The sequence below is a fragment of the Micromys minutus genome, assembly GCF_963924665.1.
Source record: "Micromys minutus genome assembly, chromosome: 26".
Lineage (NCBI taxonomy): Eukaryota > Metazoa > Chordata > Mammalia > Rodentia > Muridae > Micromys > Micromys minutus.
Genome location: NC_137961.1, coordinates 41,126,713 through 41,150,037, shown reverse-complemented (window position 1 = coordinate 41,150,037; position 23,325 = coordinate 41,126,713).

Here is a 23,325-nt window from a genome sequence, read left to right as displayed (position 1 = left end):
TAGTCAGTATTTGATTTTTTAAAGGTTTGATAGTATGCATTGAAAACTTAATAGTTACAATGAGCATAAAGTACATGTAAAACAAAATGTAACATGGAAATACTCAAAGTCTTCTTGTTTTGTAAATATTTTTTTTTTTGTTTTGTTTTGTTTTCTTTATTTCTTGGACTTCATACAGTCTGTGAGTTGTTTCTGGGGGAGTGCAAGCCTCTGGGGTTAGCATCCCACTATCAGTGACTGCATATTATGTCTGTTCTTTTGTGACTGGGTTATCTCACTCAGGATGATCTTCTCTAGATGCAACCATTTTCTTAAGAATTTGGTTAAGTCATTGTTTCTGGTGGCTGAGTAGTATTCCATTGTGTATATGTACCACAATTTTTCTATCCATTCATTTTCTGAAGGACATCTGGGTTCCTTCCAGCTTCTGGCTATTATAAATAGAGCCGCTATGAGCATGGTGGTGTATATATCTTTGTTGTGTATTAAAGTGTCTTTGGGGTATATGTCCAGCAGTGGAATAGCTGGGTCTTCAGGTAGTACTATATCAAATTTTCTGAGGTATCGCCAGACAGATTTCCAGAGTGGTTGTATAAGCTTGCAACCCCACCAACAGTGGAGAAGTGTTCCTCTTTCTCCGCAGCCTCGCCAGCATCTGCTGTTATCTGAGTTTTGGATCTTGGCCAGTCTGACTGGTGTGAGGTGGAATCTCAGGGTTGTTTTGATTTGCATTTCCCTGATGGTTAAGGATGTCGAGCATGTTCTCAGGTGTTTCTCGCCATTCGGTGCTCCTCAACTGAAAATATTTTGTTTAGCTCTGTACCCCATTTTTTAATAGGGTTATTTGATTCTCTGGTGTCTAGCTTTTTGAGTTTCTTGTATACCTTGGATATTAGGCCTCTATCTGATATGTTGTTGGTAAAGATCTTTTCCCATTCTGTTGGTTGCCATTTTGTTTTCTTGACTATGTCCTTAGCCTTACAGAAACTTTGCAATCTCATTAAGTCCTATTTGTTAATCTTTGATCTTAGAGCTTGAGCCATTGGTGTTTTGTTCAGGAAATTTTCTCCTGTGCCTGTGTGTTCTAAGGTTTTCCCTACTTTCTCATCTAATAGTTTCAGTGTATCTGGTTTAATGTGGAGATCTTTGATCCACTTGCACTTGAGCTTTGTACAAGGAGATAAGAACGGGTCTATTTTCCTTCTTTTGCATGCTGAGTGCCAGTTGGAGCAGCACCATTTGTTGAATAGGCTGTCCTTTTTCCTTTGAATGTTTACTGCTCCTTTGTCAAAAATCAGGTGACCATATACATGAGGGCTCATTTCTGGATCTTCTATTCTATTCCATTGATCCACATGCCTATTTCAGTACCAGTACCATGCAGTTTTCAGCACAATTGCCTTGTAATATAGCTTGAGGTCAGGGATAGTGATTTCTGCAGATGTTTTTTTGTTGTTGAGGATGGATTTCGCTATTTGAGGTCTTTTGTTATTCCATATGAAATTGCACATTGATCTTTCCAATTCTATGAAGAACTGGGTTGGAAATTTGATGGGGATTGCATTGAATCTGTAGCTTGCTTTTGGTAGGATGGCCATTTTTAAGATGTTGATTTTTCCAATCCATGAGCATGGGAGATCTTTCCATTTTTTGAGATCCTCCTCAATTTATTTCTTTAGAGGTTTGAAGTTCTTGTCATACAGGTCCTTCACTTGCTTAGTTAGAGTCACACCAAGGTATTTCATAGTTTTTGTGACGATTGTGAAGGGTACCTTTTCCCTAATTTCTTTCTCCACATGTTTGTCCTTTGAGTATAGGAAGGATACTGATTTGTTTGAGTTAATTTTATATTCAGCCACTTTGCTGAACTTGTGTATCAGCTGTAGGAGTTCTCTGGTGGAATTTTTGGGGTCACTCAAGTACACTATCATGTCATCAGCAAAGAGTGATGTTTTTATCACTTCCTTTCCGATTTATATCCACTTGATCTTTTTTTGCTGTCTAATTGCTCCAGCCAGGACTTCCAGTACTATGTTGAATAGGTAGAGGGAGAGTGGGCAGCCTTGTCGAGTCCCTGATTTTAGTGGGATTGCTTCAAATTTCCCGCCATTAAGTTTGATGTTGGTTGTTGGTTTGCTGTATATTGCTGTTATTATGTTTAAGTATGGACCTTGGATTCCTGTTCTTTCCAGGACTTTTTACATGAAGGGGTGTTGGATTTTGTTAAATGCTTTCTCAGTGTCTAGTGAGATGACCATGTGAATTTGATCTTTGAGTTTGTTTTTATGGTGGATTACTTTGATGGATTTCCTGATGTTAAACCATCCCTGCATCCTAGGGATGAAGCCTACTTGGTCATGATGAATGATGGTTTTGATGTGTTCTTGGATTCGGTTTGCAAGGATTTTGTGGAGTATTTTTGCATCAATGTTCATAAGTGAGATTGGTCTGAAGTTCTCTTTCCTTGTAGGGTCTTTGTGTGGTTTAGGTACGAGGGTTATTGTAGCCTCAAGAAAATTAGGTGGGTAATATTCCATTTGATTCTATCTTTTGGAATAGTTTGGAGAGTATTGGTGTAATATCCCCAGTAAATGTCTGATAAAATTCTGGGCTGAACCTGTCTGGACCTAGGCTTTTTTTGGTAGGGAGGCTTTTGATGACTTCTTCTATTTCTTTAGGTATTATAGTGTTATTTAGATGTTTTACTTGGTCCTGGTTTAACTTTGGAATCTTGTATCTGTCTAGGAATTCGTCCATTTCCTCCAGATTTTCCAATTTTGTGGAGTATAAGTTTTTGTAGTAGGATCTGATGATTTCTTGAATTTCCTCAGTTACAGTTGTTATGTCGCCACTCTCCTTTCTGATTTTGTTAATTTTGATACTCTCTCTTTTCCCTGTAGTTAGTCTGGCTAGGGGTTTTTCGATCTTGTTGATTTTCTCAAAGAACCAACTCTTGGTTTTGTTGATTTTTTCAATGGTTCTTTTTGTTTCTATTTGGTCTATTTCTGCCCTAATTTTGATTATTTCTTGCCGTCTACTCTTTCTGGGTATATTTGCTTCCTTTTGTTCTAGGGCTTTTAGCTGTGCTGTCAGGTTGCTGATGTAGGGTCTCTCCAGTTTCTTTTTGGAAGAACTTAGGGCTATGAATTTTTTTCTCAATACTGATTTCATTGCATCCCATAGGTTTGGGTATGTTGTGTTTTGCTCTTCCTTGAATACTAGAAAATTCTTAATTTCTATCCTTATTTCTTCTTTGACCCTGCTATCGTTTAACAGAGCATTGTTCAGTTTCCATGTGTATGTGGGTTTTTTGTTGTGTTTGTTTTTGTTAAAGACCAGCCATAGACCAAGGTGATCGGAGAGGATGCATGGGAGTATTTCAATCTTCTTATATCGATGGAGGCTCGTTCTGTGTCCAATTATGTGGTCAATTTTCGAGAAGGTGCCATGGGGTGCTGAGAAGAAGGTGTATTTTTTTACTTTAGGATAATATGTTCTGTATATATCTATTAATTCTAGTTGTTTCAAAGTCTCTGCTAGTTTCGCAGTGTCCTTGTTCAGTTTCTTTTTCCATGATCTCTCCATTGGTGAGAGTGGGGTATTAAAGTCTCCCACTATTATTGTGTTGGGTGAAATGTATTTTTTGAGCTTTAGTAGGGTTTCTTTTGTGAATGTGGGTGCTTTTTTATTTGGAGCGTATATGTTAAGAATTGAGAATTCTTCCATACAGATTTCCCCGGTAATGAGTAAAAAGTGTCCTTCCTTATCTTTTTTGATAACTTTTGGTTGGAAATTTACTTTATTCGATATTAGAATAGCCATTCCAGCTTGCTTCTTGGAGCTGTTTGCTTGGAAGTTTTTTTCCCACCCTTTAATGAGATAGTGTCTGTCTTTGTCTTTGAGATGAGTTTCCTGTATGCTGCAAAAGGCTGGATTTTGTTTATGTATCCAGTCAGATAGTCTATGTTTCTTTATTGGGGAGTTGAGAACATTTATGTTAATAGATATCAAGGAATAGTTGTTTCTGTTTCCTGCCATTATTGCTTTTGTGGTTTGAGTTGTGTCTGTGTTTTTTTCTTCTTTTAGTTTTCTTGTTTAAGAGTTTTCTTGCTTTTACTAGGCTGTATTTTCCCTCATTGTATTTTGTTTTGCACCTATAATTCGTTGTAGTGCTGGGTTTGTGGTCAGATATTGTGTGAATTTTGATTTGTCTTGAAATATCTTCATCTCTCCATCGATGGTGATTGATAGTTTTGCTGGGTATAGCAGCTTGGGCTGGCACTTGTGCTCTCTTAAGGAGTGCATGATGTCTGTCCAGGCTCTTCTAGCTTTCATAGTCTCTGTTGAGAAATCGGGTGTGAGTCTGATTAGCCTGCCTTTATATGTTACCTGACCTTTTTCTTTTACTGCTTTTAGTATTCTTTTTTTGCTTTGGGCACTTGATGTTTTTACTATTATGTGTCAGGAGGTATTTCTTTTCTGGTCCAACCTATTTGGAGTTCTGAAGGCTTCTTTTATGCTCGTGGCCATCTCATTCTTGAGGGTAGGGAAGTTTTCTTCTATGATTTTTTTTGAAGATATTTACTGTGCCTCTTAGTTGATACTCTTCTTCCTCTTCTATTCCTATTATCCTTAGGTTTGGTCTTCTCATTGTGTTCTAGATTTCCTGGACATTTTTGGTTAGGAGCTTTTTGTTTTTTGTATCTTCGCTGGCTGTTTTGTCTATGTTTGCAATGTTGTCTTCTGCCCCCGAGATTCTTTCTTCCATCTCTTGTAATCTATTGAAAATGCTTGCTTCTTTGACTCCTGATTTCTTTTTTTGGTGTTCTGACTCTAGGGTTATCTCTTTTAGCGTTTTCTTTATTGTGTCAATTTCTGTTTTAATTTCCCTTTTCCATTCCTTTATTTCTTTGGTTCTGTTTTCCTCTAGTTCTTTGAGTTCTTTGAGCGTTTTTCTTGTTTCTTCTTTAAAAGCTTCTGAATCTTTTTGCTTTTCCTCCCTTTCTTGTTTAAGTATCTCTATCAGCATCTTGAGGTATGATTTCAGGTCTGTGTCTTCTTTTTCTGGAGTGTTTGGAATTCCGATGTCTGCTGTTATGGGAGAGCTGGGTTCTGGTGTTGCTAGATTTTCTTGGTTTCCTTGGGATATACTCTTTTGCTTTCCTCTTGCCATTTTTTGTCAGTGATATGTTCTTGCCTTTCCCAGTATCTGGTCTGTGTCCCTTGATCTCCACTCGTCCAGGTGGCAGATTGGCCGAGCCCTGTTCTATGCCTCAGAGTTGTCGGGTGGGGACAGAAGTTCCAAAGTTCTGTTTCTGGTCACTGGATCAGGCAAGGCACAGCAGGGCAAGGCAGGGGGTGCACTTTCCGTTTGCACTCCGCAGAGATCTCTCTGCTCCCCTGCAGCCTAGGTCTCCGACTCACCAGTTGTTCAGCCTTTACAAGCTGCCTTTCCGGGTAGCAGATGGGCTTGGCCCCGCTCTGCGTCCTGAATTCGCCTCCGGGTGGAAACAGAAGTTCTAATTTTCTCTTCCCAGTCGCTGGATCGGGTAAGGCAGGGCAGGGCAAGGCAGGGGGTGCACTTTCTGTGTGCACTCCGCAGAGATCTCTCTGCTCCCCGGCAGCCCAGGTCTCCTACCCACCAGTTGTTAGCCTTTACGAACCGCCGTTCCGGGTGGCAGATCAGTATGTTAGTTTCTAATTCCATCCAGTTGCCTACATATTTCATTAATTCGTTGATTCTAATAGCTGAGTATTACTCCATTGTGTAAATGTACTAAGACTTTTGTATTCAGTCATATGTTGAAGGACATTTGAGTTCTTTCCAGCTTCTGGCTATAAATAAGACTGCTGTGAACCTGAAGTAAGATGTGTCCTTGTTTTGATCCTAGAGTGTCTTTTGCGGATATGCCAAGGAGTAGTATAGCTGGGTCTTCAGGTAATATGATGTAAAATTTTCTGATGAACCACTAGACTGAATTCCAGAGTGGTTGTCTCGCCTTGCAATCCCACCACCAGTAGAGTAGTGTTACTTTTTCTCTACATCCTCACCAGCATCTGTTGTCACCTGAGTTTTTGATCATAGCCATAATGACTGCTATGAGTTTGTTTTGATTTGTATTTCCCTAAACACTATGAATGTTGAAATTTTCTTTATGTGTTTTTTCTTTGAGTTTGTTTATATAGTAGATTACCTTGATGGATTTCCATATATTGAACCATTCCTGCATTCCTAGTATGAAGCCTACTTGATCTTGGTGAATGATATTTTACATGTGTACTTTGATTTGGTTTGTAAGAATTTTATTGAGTATTTTTACAACGTTGTTCATGAGGAAATTTTTTTCTGCAGTTCTCTTTCTTTGTAGGGTCTTTGTGCAGTTTGGGTATAACTGTGGCTTCAAAGAATGAGTTGGGTAGTGTTCCTCTGTTTCTATTTTATGGGACGGTTTGTGCAGTATTGTTATTAGCTCTTCTATGAAGGTCTGATAGAATTCTACACTGAACCCTGGGCTATATTTGGTTGGGATGATTTTGATAACTGCTTCTATTTCTTTAGGAGTTATGGGACTGTTTAGATGGTTTGCCTGCTCCCGATTTATTGTTGGCACTTGGTATCTCTCTAGAAAGTTGTCAATTTCCATTAGATTTCTCAATATTGCCAAGTATAGGCTTTTGTACTAGGTTCTGATAGTTTCTTGAATTTCACAGTTTCTGTTATGTCTTCCCTTTCATTTTTTATTTTCTTAATTTGGATACTTCCTCTGTGCTCTAGTTAGTCTAGCTATGTGTTTATCAATTTTGTTGATTTTCTCAAATTACCTGCTCCAGGTTATGTTATTTCTTTGTATAGTTCTTTTTGTTTCTACTTGGTTAAGTTTTTGCTTCCATGATCTGTCCATTGATGAGAGTGAGGTGTAAATTCTCCCACTATTATTTTGTGTGGTAGAATATATGCTTTGAATTTTAGTGCTTTTTAAAAAATGAATGTGGTCAGAACAGACTATTCTCAGTCATCAATATACAACCTGTTCCCCAAAAATTTCTGGAGATATCTCCCTGGGTAGTCAGTAGGGAGGAATTGGGTGCCCACCCAAAAGATCAGATGGGAGAGTTCTTCTGAGGCCCTTTTGGGTGCTCAGCAGTCTGTGGGCAGGGTCTATGGTGTTGACTCTTTAGTCAGAATAAATGTCGTATATAAGAACCATAAGAATTGCTTTTAAATAAAAAAATGTAGAATTAATTTTAAGCTTGAATGATTTATGTGTGTGTGTGTGTTGTGTGCATGCATATTATGCATATGTTACATGCAAGTGCTCTTATCTTGCCTATAGTATGCGTTATGTGTTTTCTTAACATTGTGGCAATGAATTTTATTTTTCAGAGTTTGTCCGTTCTTAATCACTCTCTCAGGTAAAGACTGTAATATTGAGTAGATTTTTAAAAATTGTGACCTATGTATAGAATCAGGACTTTTATAGCACATTGTGCTTGAAATTGAACTCAGACTTTTGGAATATTATGTCACCACCCTAAGACTGAGGCACATGCAACTTTAGTCCCTCTTTGCCTTTTTTACGAAGCCTCACTAACCCCCAGTGTTGAACTTGCCCTTCTCCTTCCTCAGTCTGCCCAGTAGGTTAGATCCCAGGCCTGTGTCAGCATGACTAGTTTGATGGTTGGTTTTGTAATTCCCTTACCCTCTTCTACTGAAATACAATCTGCATATTCCAGTGAGGAACTCTTAGAGCTGAGATGGAAAAATCAGTGTTATTCATATGTGAGAGTTGTATTTATCTTGTGTCTTTCTTTGCAATGAAATAATCACTCAAACATTGTAGTTCTGGTTGTTTTAAATTGAGCTCTCCTGTTAATTTATAGTTAACAGGGTATCTATATATGAAAAACATGTCTCATATTCCTGCAAATGCAAACTTTTAATTTTTTAAATTTAATGATGAAGAAACTGTTTAAGTAATATTTGAATAATACTTATTAATAAAATATTTTTGCATTTGTTTTGTTTTCTTATAATTGTTTGAAATCTTCAAGAATTTCTTTATATAAAGTATGATGTTCCCTCCCAGTTTTGAGAAGAATTTGTATTACATTAAGGAAACACTCTCTTATTCCTATTTTGTATAAAATTAGAGTTCAGTTTTAGAAAACTATTTTGGCAGTGATTTTGATAACATAATTTTCTTTTTGGACTTTATAAAAAGAAATTAGCCTTCCTGGTCATGGTACATCTATTAACTTTACTTTGTAATGGAATCACTCATGTTGAAAAGCTGAAATAATTCTATTGTTTTTGTCTTATTGTAACTACCTGTCTCTCTTACAATATTCTCCTAAAGTATCTTTTCTAGTTTTCTATCTTCCACTTGTGCTATGTCAAACACCCAAAACTAGGTGTTTTGAAGCTAGGAGTCACATATGAAAGAGAACATATGCCATTTGTCTTTCTGGACCAGAACTGCTTCATTTAGTACACTTATGCACACCACAAGTTCAATCTATTTACCTGTGAATTTTAAGATTGAATTTTTTTATTACAGCCAAGTAATAGTCCAAATAGTATTTGGAGAAACTTGCAGACTGATAACCAAAGTGGATTAATTTACATTTTCAACCATGACAACAGCATGTCAGAGTCCCCTTCCATCTCAACTTGCCAGCATTTGTTGTCAATGATAGTGACCATTCAATCAAACACTGGTTTCAGTTTCATCCCCCTAATGGCTAATAATATCAAGTACATTTTAATTGTCTCCAAACTGTTTCATTGTCTTCTTTTGAGAAATTACTCTTTCCTACCAAAGTGAAAAATGTAAATGTATTAATTTTTCTGAAGATTTCTCACATGAACCCTTTATTTACATGATTCCTGGGATGACTGCTACCAGAAAGTATATTTTATATTTTTCTAGTAAATCTACAACTATTAAATGTCAATTATATGGTTACCTAAAATAGATCAGCAAGTGACAAACTAGCTCACTTGAGAACGTGGATGAAAAATCTCACAGGGCATTATCTCTATATGAGTAGCTATGAATGACCAATAAGCCGGAGGGAGGGAGATGCAGTCTTCTTCGGGTATGAACCCTCTCATACATTGTCCATTTCAAGTGGTTAGCCCTAAGCATAGCCCAGGTTTCTAAAGATCTGCTTGTTCGTTTTCTTAATGCTTAGTTTTATAAGTTCTTTGCATATAGAGAGTCTATTCCTCTGATGAATAACTGGAAGTTTTTCTTCCATTCTATGTACTCTGGTTTATTTTCTTTACAGGTTCCTTTGTGGATTTAAGGCCTGCTTCACAGCAAAAAAAATTTCATGCCAGTACTATATTCTTGTTAAAAGGCGATAGCTGGGAAGGATCATAGGCCCTGTGAAAAACCTATTGCTTTTTTTAGATGGTCATTATGTCTAATTGCATTTTAAATATCTGTCTTTATACCTATAGACCTGGGCTACTCTTATCCTTGGTCAGAGAAGCTTATTTCTGCAGTTGGAACAGACAGTAAAAAAAAAAAAAATGAGTAGGAAAAGTTACAGAAAAGTATAAAAGAATGCTTGTCCCTAAATAGGGCATTTATATTAAGCTCCCTACTGGCTTGTTTCAGAAACCATGGAAGGAAAGATAGAAATCATGTGAGAGCTAGAGGATGGGAACTGGTGGTGTAACATGTTTTCTGGGTTAGGAATGCTTTCATAAACTCTCAGAAGCTGTGGCCACTCTCACAAGATCAAGACAGTCCCCATTCTGTCATGGATAGATGACTCTTCAGTTCCCACCAAACACTGTGGACCTACTGGCAAGACGATAGTTGCTGGAGGAGGCTGTGGAAGTGAAAATCATTATTTTTGAGGGTGTGACCATTGGAATGTTATCCATGGTCCAGTGGGTGGTTCCACATCCATTCACATAATCTGACTTTGTGGGTCATCAAAAAGGAAGGAAGGAAGGAAAGAAGGAAGGAAGGAAGGAAGGAAGGAAGGAAGTCAGAGAAAGTTGTGTTTGAGGCAATTTGGGAGGGTGGGTGGATGATATGATCATATTTAAGTGTACATGCATGTGAAATCATTTTTAAAATACCTGTTTTTTAAATCATCCAATGACCATTCAACATTGAAACAAAAATTCAAAGGGAGGTTTCTTAGTCCCATAGCTCTTGAAAAGTTAGAAGGATGTTCCTCAAGCAACATGGCTGGAAGATCAGGGTAGGTTTAGAGCTAAGATAACAAACTGTCTCCCTCTGTGGCCCTCAGCACTCAACATCCTTTCCTGCTCTAGGACTCACTATCTCTGTGGAGCTTTAAAAAGGAAAAGCAGGACAGTAGCAGCAGGTGTGGATGAACTGACAGCAAGAGTGTTTTGACTACTTCCCAGTGCTAAGGTCTGGGATTGGAGCACAACACGGAAGTCCTCAGTAAGCCAGAATCTGGCTGGAAAAGGCAGTTCACCTGTTGAGGACAAGATGCTGGGAGCACACTGAGTGAGTCTTTGTGGATACCAAAATGCTGAAAATGAAACTAGGAAAAAAATCTTGACTGCACCAAGTATTCATCATGCGAAAACAAACTATCAAGGAACCAAATAGAGCAAAAACTTTTAAATTTAGAAACAAGAAAGTGGCTCTTTAAAAAAATAAGTCAGCTCTGAATGTAGCTGCTCAACTGTAGAACCATGTAATTAAGGCAAACCAGTCCCCCTCACCCAACACATCCTCTGACTCACCTACAGTCATACTGGTTTTGACAAGCTGTCTTGAGCTTCTCCTTTAAATAAACACTGAAGGGTCACACGCTGCATAATAATTATTCCACTTAATGTTTAGAAAAAATAACTCTATCCACATTGAAAAAGAAATCATTGCAATGGAGAAGATAGAACTAGTCAGAATGGCTCCTTTCTCTCTACTCACTGTACGTTTGCTGAACCAATAACTGGAACATTCAAGTTCAGGACAAGAATTTGAGACATGACTAAATGAATGGGACTCAGTTGAACAGATATCAGAACCTGCAGATAGAATTGGCTTTGCTATTATTCATTCTCACTGTAGAAAACTCTGCACAAATGTCCTGTGATACAGATCCCAGAGGATTCTTCTAAATCTCATATTCTTACAGCCTGTGGCCATACTTAGAGAAGGGGAATTAAAGACCTTTTAACAGTCCTCAGTTGTAGGTGACAGTTCATGCTATATCTGATAAATGGAAGATCAAAGGACACAATACTACAAAAGAACAAACTCCCCATCTTTACTTCTTGTTTCAAATTGAGACTTGAATTATTCTCTATGAGTTTCTGACTTCTTGATGAAACTGTCCTGATATTACTCCCTCCATTAAAATACTGATATTTACAGTCATCTCAAGATGAGATTATTTGAAAACATCCCTTTGTCTCTTTCATGCACAGGCAATATATATATTGTCTCTCACTGAAATCAGTTTTATTTTCTAATCATTTTATGAGTATGATTTTTCTTACACAGTGGGAAAAACAGACTAAAATCTTGTTCTGTTCTGACTAGATGGATATGAAAGGTCATATTCTGTTCATGAAGCCTGAGGTCAGTATTTTTTACACAGTAGCAAATAAAATGTCCCAAATTATAGTTCTTAGCTTTCCAGTCCATCTACTTCATTGCTAATGGGTGCAAGGTCATAGATAAACAAAATTTAGTTGCTAATATTTGGGCTTCATGAATTATATAATTTTATAGAATAAGAATTAAAACCACCCCTTCCTCAAAACTTAAATATAAGCAAATCAGTCAAACATTAATAACAGCCCACACATGTTCGAAACAACAACAAAGTTTATGTTCAGCATGTGCACACATCAAGTTAAAAAGCAACAAAATGATACAGCCACAAAAAAGCATGTTGTATATGTCTTTTTCTTTCTTAATGATTTGAACAGATTCTAGTCAAAACTACTAGTGGCCACATCTATGAAAGGTGCTTTGATTTTTTATTGTATACTCATGCATCAACTTTTTTATGTTATATGTCTGTTTCCTGGATGACATGGAAGAAGGCTTGTTTTATTGTTCGCTTTGGATATTTAAATATGATGGTGTTCCAGCAGATCCTGGTAAAGTAATGAAACAGAGGAAGCCCTTAAAGGAACAAATTTGGTCAGAATTTAAAGTGTAGATTTGTCGTAGTCACAGAACCGATCGGTTGAGGAAATGACAAAGAAATCTCTATGAATTGGAAATGTAAGCCTCAATCCATCAAACCATGCATAGATTTAACTCCTCATGGATGATATAAAGTAACAGGAAGTAAGGAGGGTAATTGAGGATGGTAGAGCTTACCAAACTGAACTTTAAAACTTAATGATACAAAATGGAGGGGTCAGAGAGGAGGGGACTGCGGTGGTGTGCTGTTTTTGATAGTTATTTAAATTTAGTTATTTGAATTGAGACTGGGAAGCTTGTAAAAGAAACCATTTCTTCATAGTTGCTATAGAAACAAAACAGCTTGGGCAGCTCCAGTCAGGAAATATCTGGGACTCACGACCATTAGCCAGCATTGAACTAAAGGGAAGACTCCAATGATCATCTCCAATAAGGCAGCCATGGAGAAGGATTTCTTGTGTGGGTTAAAAAGACTTAATGATATTATTAGCTGAGTCAGACTTCAGATGCAGCCTACAATAAAAGAAAAAAAAAAAACGAATCTCCACGGAGTCTGCCTGTGCTAATGGAAGTACTCCACTCCAACTTTGCTATGTGAAAGGTTTCTTTTCAAAATCAATCATTTGACTTCCTCCTTTCAGAGCATCCCACTGCAAGAAGATCAAAGTTCAGGTTTGTATGAGGAGCTTCACAGGAGTTTAATAGAATTAAGAGGGGAGAGTGGGGTGAACAAATCAGATTTGTGTGAAGCCCAAGAAATTACTGGACTCACCAGGAGGTATGCATGAATGGTGTGTGCTTTGGTTGTGGAAGACACTCCTCTAAGCCAAACTTCCACTATCTAAATGAGTTCAGCTGTTAGTACTTGTAAAATTTCATCACAGCTGGGCTTTTAACTAATGATGTTCCCTCATAGAAAAAGGGGATAAAGAGGCTGTTGCACCCTACTACTAAGGTTTTAGTCTACTATATCTCAGTTGCTTTCCTGAACTCAGCACAAAATGGAGGATTTTTTTAAAAGTGGGCCTTCATCTTTTCTGCTTGATCTGGGGAGTCTGACAGTTCTCCCTGAGGAATGTTACATAGTCCTTGGCAAAATTACAGGTTCAATTTCTTTGAATGCCAAAATATAAATGAGCTATTCTTAGAACCTTAAACAGTACAGTACCAATGAAACTCACCCTATGAAGAACCCCTTTTTACTCCCCAAATATATGTATATATCACTTGATTCACTCCAAATGCAATGTATGCATGCAAGCATACATAGAATGCTGACTAAATATGCTGTAAAGCTGAAATCTTCAGGGAAGGCCTCCCTCTCCCCAGTATTCTGCTCACCTACCATTCTGGATCTCGTTTTCTCCTTTTTTTCCTGGTGTACAGCAGTGCCTGGATACCCCACAGAAAGTCACAGAAAACACAAATACAGAGGGTCATTGATCTCTCATCTTAGTATCTAGCCTCCCCTCTCAACAAATTAAACTAAACAAAGCATGTTGGTTCCCAAGAGTTAACTTTGGAGGAATAAAACTTTGTTTTGTCATTGGAACCTTCTAATATAGAGGATAGACTTTGTCTAGTCCACCAAAATCCAGGGAGAAAAATCTCACAATAGCACAAAAAATATTTTGTAGAGTGCAGTGTTTTCTTTTATAGCTCTCAATATTGACCATCTTCATTTAAAGATCTTAAGGTCATATAAGTTAAACCAAGTGTCACTTAAATCTTTTGTTTTATGATCTTCAACCACTTGCCAAGTGAAAACAGTATGTCTTATAATGCATACTTCCAGAAATATATTCTTCTTGACAAGTGGCTAAAGGACAAGGTGCTACAGTCTTAGTACTGCATCCACACAGAAATATCACGATCAATATATACTCCAAATTATTTCTATAACAGATGGCTTATATGTGTGTAAAGGTGATTAACAACATCAAACCTCCCCCCACGCCGAGCTTTCAGAGACTAAACCACCAACCAATGAGTACACACGAAGGGACCCATGGCTCAGCCTCATATGTAGCAGAGGATAGCGTTGCTGGCATCAGTAGGAGGAGAAGACCTTGGATCTGTGAAGGCTCAGTTCCCCAGTGTAGGGGAATGCCAGAGTAATGAAGTGGGAGTGGAAAGGTGGAAATAGGAATATCTTCATAGAAGCAGGGGAAGGGGGCATAGGAGAGAGGAGAAAGTGGATAACATTTGAAATATAAATTTGTAAAATATCCAACAAAAATAAAATTGAAAAAGAAAAAAAATTGGTAAAAGGAGTGGCTAATAACTGTAGATGTATATAGGCAAAAAACATAGGCCAAGACTCTGCATAGGATTTTTTTTTAACACAGCAATTAAATTTTATTTTAGGTTTGAAGAGACAGAACAGAATTTAAAAATCCTTGCTCTTCTTCCACTAGTTGCCAGCATCCATAGAGAATGGTTAACAAATCCAGGTAATTCTAGGTCCAATGTGTATAACATACTCATCTGCCCCTTGTTAGGACCTGCTTAGCCATGACAGACAGACAGACAGGCAGGCAGGTGCCAGACACACACACACAGACACACACATACAAACACACACACACACACACACACACACATGTGCACACACATTTTGCATAGAATATTAATCACATTTTGAAACAGGTAATGTTACAAAATTTGGCTTTCTCCTTTTGTAATCCTGTTTTTGAAGTATCTAGTCTTTATCACATTCTTGTTACCTGTTCAATTTGTGAGTTTGTGGTTAGTAGGGGAAATAAATGGCTTGAACTAAGTACCTTTCCAGAGCTGTGATTCATGCTTGAAGACCTTCATCAAAAAATTCCCAGACTGGAAAACTGAGTGTTGAAACTCAAGAGATTGTCTACTAATAAAGGAAACATGCAGCTACTGATCCACACGCTGATCTTCTTGTCAGTGACGGACACTTCTGATTTCTAAGATTTGTGACTGGAAGACTGGAGTCATAGTTCAGATGTAGTTACTCATCCCTGTCAATAAAACATTTGATTCCATTTAGTCACCTATTTTTTTATGTCAGTCTGTGGTCGTCTATTATGCTAATAGAGTTTTCTGAAGAAGAGTTGGAAATGTGCTGGATTTTAAGGTAATATAGAAAAAGTTGGAAGTAGTTTAAGATTAACTCTCTACAAGACATTTAGAAAATCAGCCACATTAATCTTAGAGCTCTGTGAACTGTACAGTCCTGGTTTGTAGAGGATAAGGCCAGCACTCACACCTACCCTTGAGATGCTACTTCATGCTGTAGGGGCACAGCTGTGTAATTTGATTTCTTATACTTCTTAGACCTCTTGACTGCAGCAAAAGACAGGTTCCAGACTGGAAGGAATGGTCTAGGCCACTCCATACAGACTGGAGTCTTACAAAATTATTGGTCTCTGCAATGGTCTATCACAGTCATATGTATAATAAAATAAGCCAGGAGAAAATTTGACTAGATCAAAAAGGAAAAGTATTCAAAGGAATCAATACATGAGGGCTCAGGCATAGAGGTCTTTGAATTAACAAATCTTGTCAGAAATCTTCAAACCCATGCAAGGAATAAAATAATCTAATTTTTTAAAACCAGTCTAAGGGTTTCTTACCAAATATCCAGGATAGAAATCATGAAATTTGGTTTTGTCAAATGGTATACAGCACCTGGCATGTGGGTATGTGGGAGGCGCATTCTGTAGTAACAGCCAGGATCAAGGCTGCAAAGATTTCAAAATGGTCTTTGGGGCTTGACTACCTGGTTGTCAATTTCAAGTCACCTACTTATTTGAAAAAACAAACAAACAAACAAACAAAAAAAAAAACAAAAACACTTGGTTTTCCTGTTCTTTCTTAACTGAGATGGGAAAAAATGAACAACAATACTTAGAAGACCAGCTGTTTAAAATATCATAAACTGGGAACAGTACCTTGCAATGAGTGTTAGCTGTTACTAATAAATGTACCCCATCATGGTTTCTGTTTTCAGATCATTACATGGAGCAGGGCTGTGACAGGTGAGCTGATTAGATTATCACTAAATTCCCTAGTTTGTGCCATTTTTATGCTTTCTTTGTAAGATCTTGGTAGGGGCCTTTCTACAACTGAATCATTGCAATTTGTTAAAGTCAACAGTACGTTTCTTGTCTTATCTGGGCATAAACTGAGTGTTTAAAAAAAGTAACAGGATGGAACTTTCAGAATAACAAGTGTGCCAGAAACCATTAACAAAATGATTCTGCTATCTTTTTATTCTCTATACCCAATAGCATTGCATTGCACTCAAACATATTTGGATTAGCTTGCTATAGATAAAGAGAAGTTTAAAAAAGTTTATTTGTTATTTCTTTCCATTTATGTGTATATACATCCACAGATAGATTTGTATGTAAGGATAATTCTGAATAAGTTGTTTTCTGACATGCTTTCTTATTCCCAAGGACAAAAATAAGTTGGCTTCAGTAAACAGGTTCCTTTTTTTGAGGCTACTATTGAAAAATAAGTTGACAGGGATTTTGAACTAGGGGTCTCAGAGGAAGTCTGCAAGCATTCTATCTGCTACAACAATGGGTGATTTATCTTTCTGAGAAAAGGTGTGTACAAATCTTAGGATGATTTTTTTTTTGAGAACAAATGTTAACAATATAGTGATTTTTGGGGGGAAAAATGAATCAACTGTCTGAGTGTAGTTAGAATTGAGGTGGACCAAGGCTATCGAGCCCAATTTACTAAACATTTAGTGAGCCTTTACCATTGTGAAGTAGGGATGGAATGACATATTTTAACTTCTCCTTTCATGGCTCATTGGTATTCTGTGAACTAGCAGAAGTGGTCACAGCTTATGTGCTCATAGATCGATGTTGCTCAGCTGCCTTGTCAGTGGAAGCTCCATTGTGTGTATCTTGGTTAACACAGGGTCTACCTTGAAGATAGGATTTCTAGGAAATGACTACACTTTTATGTAGAATGATCCTCAAGAAATTAACTACCCCGTGAACGAAAACATCCTCTGCTATACCCCAAGCTTGCTGTAAAGGGAAGATGCAGTGGAAGTTCAGTATCAACAATGGCTTCAATTTACTTCAGATTTACTACCCTCCTGCCTTTGGTCCATGTATCTGTTATTTTGTATTCTACTCAGCTTATGCTTTCTTGTATCTTTACCTTGTTACCTTTTTAAGCATTGTTGTTAGGTATGTTTGGGTTCTTATTACCACTGTTGTACCCTTTGACACCCTCTCTCACAGTTGAAGAAGGGCAGTCCCAAAACTGCTATTCCTACACTATTTTGCTAAAAGTTGTGTGATCTGGGTTCTACCCAGAGAAAGGTTCTCCTATGATATTTAAACCATGCAAGAAGTATAGCTACCTACCCTTCCCCAGCAGCTAAGAACAGGAACATTCATCCCAGCAGACAACTGTGGGCTCTTACAGTTTTGAGGTGTTTACCTATGATTCAATAGAGGGGGTTTCCTGAAGATTTGATTATGTGCATGTTTTTGGGGTACCATGTAATATTTTAATACATGTATGTATGTACTCCTGTGATGTTTAAGTTATGCCATGTCTATTTCTTTATATTTATATAATTACCTTATGATAAAAAAATTCATAATTTTTGTACTAGATTTTGAAATATATTGTTGGTATCTAAAATCACAGAATATTATATATAACTATGATAATTTGATTACATTTTTTTATTTCTTTATTTTTTCCAATCTTCGGTGGCCTCCATTTTACTCTCAATGACTATGAGATTATTTGTTAAACGTTTACATATAATAGAATCAAGCACTACATGTCTTTCTGTGATTGGCTGATTTAAATTAATATAATGATTTTTGTTTCCATTCATGTTGTTACAAATGACAAGATGTCATTTTTATGGCTGAGTAGTAGTCTATGGTATATATGTATCATATTTTCATTACTAGTTGATATATTTTGTGGTAGTTTGAATATGCTTGGTCCACAGAAAGTAGTACTATTAGGATGTGTGGAATTCTTGGATTAGGTTTGTCTTTGTTGGAGAAAAGAAGTGTATCACTGTTGCTTTAGGCTTTAAGATCCTCTTTGTAGTTGTCTGGGAGACAGCCAATCCTCTTCTGGTGTCAGTATACCAAGATGTAAAACTCTCAGATTCTTCTCTAGCACCATGTCTATCTAGATGCTTCCATGCTTCCTGCTTTGATAATTATAGACTGAACCATAATAAGTGTCTGGAGTTCTCTAAAAACAAAACAGAAGAGAGTAAAAACATGGTAAATGGTTTTAGTTCAAAGTCCTGAATGTTCTCTTGCTCTAAGGTCATCTTAAGAAGTTCTCTACCTATTCCAATTCTGGGCATATACTTCAAAGATGTTCCAACCTATAACAAGGACACATGCTCCACCACATTTATAGCAACCTTATTTATAATAACCAGAAGCTGGAAAGAACCCAGAAATTCTTCAACAGAGGAATGGATACGGAAAGTGTGGTACATTTACACAATGGAGTACTACTCAGCTATTAGAAAAAATGACTTCATAAAATTCAAAGGCAAATGGATGGGAGCTAGAGATTATCATACTGAGTGAGGTGACCCAGTCACAAAAGAACACACATGCTATACACTCACTGATAAGTGGATACTAGCCCCAGAAAGCTCTGAATATGCAAGAAACAATTCACAGACATTATGAAACTCAAAAAGAAAGAAGGAGAAAATGGGTTGACTCAGTCCTTCTTAGAAGGGAGAACAAAAGACTCATGGGAGAAAGTGTAAGGTCAAATAGAGGAACAGGGATTGAAAAAAAGATAACTCAGAAGTAGCCTCACATGGGAATCCACCTCATATGTAGCCACCAAACCCATGCACAATAGCTGATGCCAAGAAATATTTACTGGCAGGAACCATACAGAGATGCCTTTTCATGACTAGGTCAGAGTCATATAGATACAGCTGATCATGCTTGCTGCAAACCCGGGGAGCCCAATGAAGGTGCTAAAGAAAGAATTGAAGGAACTGAAAGAGGCTGCAAACTCATGGGAAGAACAATATTATCAACCAACCAAATCCTCCAAAACTATCATGGACTAAAACACCAACCTTTGTCCACACATTGAGAGACCTATTTATCCAGTTGCATATGTATCTGAAAATACCAGTGTCTGGTATCAATGTGCCAAGAGGCTTTGGTCGCGGCAAGGCCTCTTTTTCCAGTATAGGGGAATGCCAAGGCAATGGGGTGGAGAGGCTGGTAAGGAGGGAGAGCACTTTTGTGAAGGCAAACAGAGGGGGAGTGGGGGGAGCAAGGTGGAGGAAAGAAATACCATCTCAAATATAAATACAGATTATTTAATGAATAATAATTTTAAAAAATGTTCTCAAGAAAGTAAGAGCTAAAGTCATTTTTGTTTAAGTAACCAGGGTGATTTAGTATGATAGTAGTAAGAACAGTGGCAGTTTCCCTGAAAGTCATACATGGGCATGTAGTAATTTTATCATCAGGTCTCAGTTAAAATGTCATTTTGTTAATAAAGGCTACTATTCGTTCACAAGTCTGGTAACCTCTACTCCAAGGTCCCACAGGATTTATGCTTTTAAAATACTGGTCTGTGAGGAGGAAACCACTTGTGTCATGAACTCTCCCCAGCATTTTTTAATCCTCCAGCATCTTGTGGCTGGTATGTGTGAATATTTATGGGAGGATAAAAAGAAAAAAACGCAAAAAAAAAAAAAAAGAAAGGAAAGGAAGAGCTGTTTGCTAACAGCTGTGATGATGGGAGTAATTAAAATAATCCAGGACTATTTTTCAAGCATTACTCCTTTAGAAATAGAAACAGGGGACCTCTAATAGGAAAGAAATAACCCAAGTGTCTACCTACAATGCACTGCAGATGAGAAAGTAGAGAAACAACATAATCAGCAATCAGCACATCAGTGTTTCTATAGAGCATGTATGTGAGCCATGTGTGTGGGGGGGGCTGTTGTTTACAGAATATACATTTATAAGAGAAAATCTCTTATGAGCCAGAATGGCAGAAATTTTGCTATGAAACAGCCTCTCATGGAATTGACTGCATAAACAAATCTGAAAAAATGGCAACATCAACAGATGAGTTAACATAAAAGGGGGAGACTTTTATAGAACCCTACTCATGGACAGAGAACTACAGTCAACTAATGAGTGTTGGAATTAAAAGAATTAACCTCTTCAAGGGATGAGGATCCTTAATGTTTGGCCAGTGCAGAGTGGTCAGCACAGAAATAATATACACACAAAATAAAAATAGATACTGCTGGTTGTACACACACATGCACACATGTGTGCATGTGCACATTCACATACACACACACAGGCACTTGTAAGTGAATGTAACAACAATAATAAAAAAAAAAAAAACCTGTAAAGTTAAGACTTAAGGGTTTGGCAGAGATCAGAAAGTTCTTCTTATGTATTAGAGACAGGAAAGAGAGTGTGATGCAGTTTTATTAAGATTTAAAACATTTTTTGAAAAGTAAATTAAAGAAAAATCATTTGATCCTAGCCATTCTGACTGTTGTGAGGTGGAATTTTCATTTGCATTTCCCTGATGACTAGAGATGTTGAGCATTTTTTTAGGTTCTTCTTAGCCATTCAGTATTCCTCAGTTGAGGATTCTTTGTTTAGCTCTGTACCCCATTTTTAATAAGATTATTTGATTCTTTGGAGTTAAACTTCTTGAGATCTTTGTATACATTGGATGTTAGCCTTCTATCACATGTAGAATTGGTAAAGATACTTTCCCAATCTGTTGGCTGCAGTTGTCTTCTTGACATTGTCCTTAGCCTTACAGAAACTTTGCAATTTCATGAGGTCCCATTTGTTGATTCTTGATCTTAGAGCATAAGACATTTGTATTCTGTTTAGGAAATTTCCCCCTGTGCATATGTGTTCTAAACTCTTCCCCACTTGCTCTTCAAGTAGTTTTAGTGTACCTGGATTTATATTCTTTAATCCACTTACATTTGAGCTTCGTACAAGGACATAAAATGGATCTATTTGCATTTTTCTGAATGCTGACTGCCAGTTTAACCAGCACCATTTGTTAATGAGGCTTTGCCTATTGAATGTTTTTAACTCCTTTGTCAAAGATCAAGTGACCATATGTGTGTGGGTTCATTTCTGGGTCTTCAATTCTATGCCACTGATCTACCTGTTTGTTTCAATACCAATACCATGTGGTTTTTAATCACAATTTATTAACAGCACCCGTGCTGTTATCCTACCCTGAATCAGACAAAGGCCTAAGGGTTTGAAAGTAAGACAAAACTCATGTTACCAGAAGTGTTTTACTCTGACCTCCAAGGAAATCCAGCACAACTGACTGTAGTCTTCCAGTATATACACTTAGAGGTAATTACAAAGGAGGTATGCAAATTCCCTAGCTGCTGGGTGGAGGAGTGAACCCATAGGGTGAAGTCTGTAAGCTGAGGTAACTGAAAACAGGAAGACTACCAGGTGAAATAGGCTTGTGACTGGTCAATTAGCATTACAAACGAGGGCATGTTGCTCTCCCAAGTCTAGGCTTGCAAGCAAACAGTTCAGCTAAACCTTAGCAGATGGGGGTTGGCTATAATTTTTCCAATAATTTATCTGTGAAATAGCTTGCGATTAGGGATCGTGATTCCCCCATAAGTTCATTTATTGTTGAGAATAGTTTTTGTTATCCTCGGTTTTTTGTTACTTCAAATAAATTTGCAAATTCCTCTATCTCTATGAAGAATTGAGTTGGAATTTTGATGGGAATTGCATTGAATCTGTACATTACTTTAGGCAAGATACCATTTTTACTATGCTGATCTTTCCTACTTATGAGCATGGGAGACTTTTATCATCTTATTATTCTTCTTCAATTTCTTCCTTCAGAGACTGGAAGTTCTTGTCATACAGATCTATCACTTGCTTTGTTAGGGTCACACCAAAGTTTTTCATATTGTTTGTAAGTATTGTGAAGGATGTCAATTCCTTAATTTCTTTCTCAGCATGTTTATCCTTTGAATAGAGGAAGGCTATTGATTTGTTTGAGTTAATTTTATATGCAGCCATTTTGCTGAAGTTATTTATCAGCTGTAGGATTTCTCTGCATATGCTGGCAATGATGTGTGAAGAAAGAGAAACACTCATTCACTGTTGGTGGAATTGCAAGTTGGTACAAACACTATGGAAATCAGTCTGAATGTTCCTCAGAAAATTGGACACAGTATTACCTAAAGACCCAGCTATTCCACTCCTGGGTATATACCTAAAATATGCTCCAACATATAATACATAACAAGAATACATGCATGATCACAGCAGCCCTATTTATAATAGCCAGAAACTGAAAAGATTTCATATGTTCTTCAACAGAGGAATGTATACAGAAATTGTGATACATTATAGAATGGAGTACTACTCAACTATTAGAAACAATGAATTTATGTTTACCATAAGTATATTTCCTATATTAGGCAAATCGATGGAACTAGAAACTACTATCTTGTGAGGCTAGTAGGCTGTGTTTGAACCATGATTCTCAATTGAGACTGGTTGAAGCCCCAAGAGTAGAAATGTGAGGTCAAGAGCTTACAAAACTCTTGAGAAATCAGAAATCTTCACACTGCTATAAGCAGTGCCCCAGTGCACGGCCCCTCAAGGCGCTGGCCATGCCCCAAGTCCTGTGTCTTCAGGAGGATGTTATATGACCTCAGCCAGATGAGCCATACCTTCCCTTGTATGTAGACATGACTGCAGGTAAGCTCTTGGCAGAAGCAATATGGCCCTAATTATATAGAGAAGATCTTCCCAAAACCTCAGACCAAGCCAATTGAAAGTGCTGTTTGTCAGACTCTGGACCATTCCAAAGTCTGTATTAAGACAGAAACTGGGCATAAAAGTAAAGCAAGATATTTGTAGAAATCATTCCTCTGCCTGAGTTGCTTTGTTCTAAAGAACTGGTAACACCTTCATTTGGGAAGAGATTTCTCTACTTAAGTTTACTGCATCCTGTGCTAGAGCCTCTCACCAGTCAGGTTTAGCTTGGTGTGGTGCCCAGTGGCAGCTGTATTCTGCCATATCCTGCCAAGATCAGTAGCAGAGTGCTGTTCTTACTGGAGAAAACCTGAGTCCACCTGCTTCGCTGAGTGCTGATCTCAGGC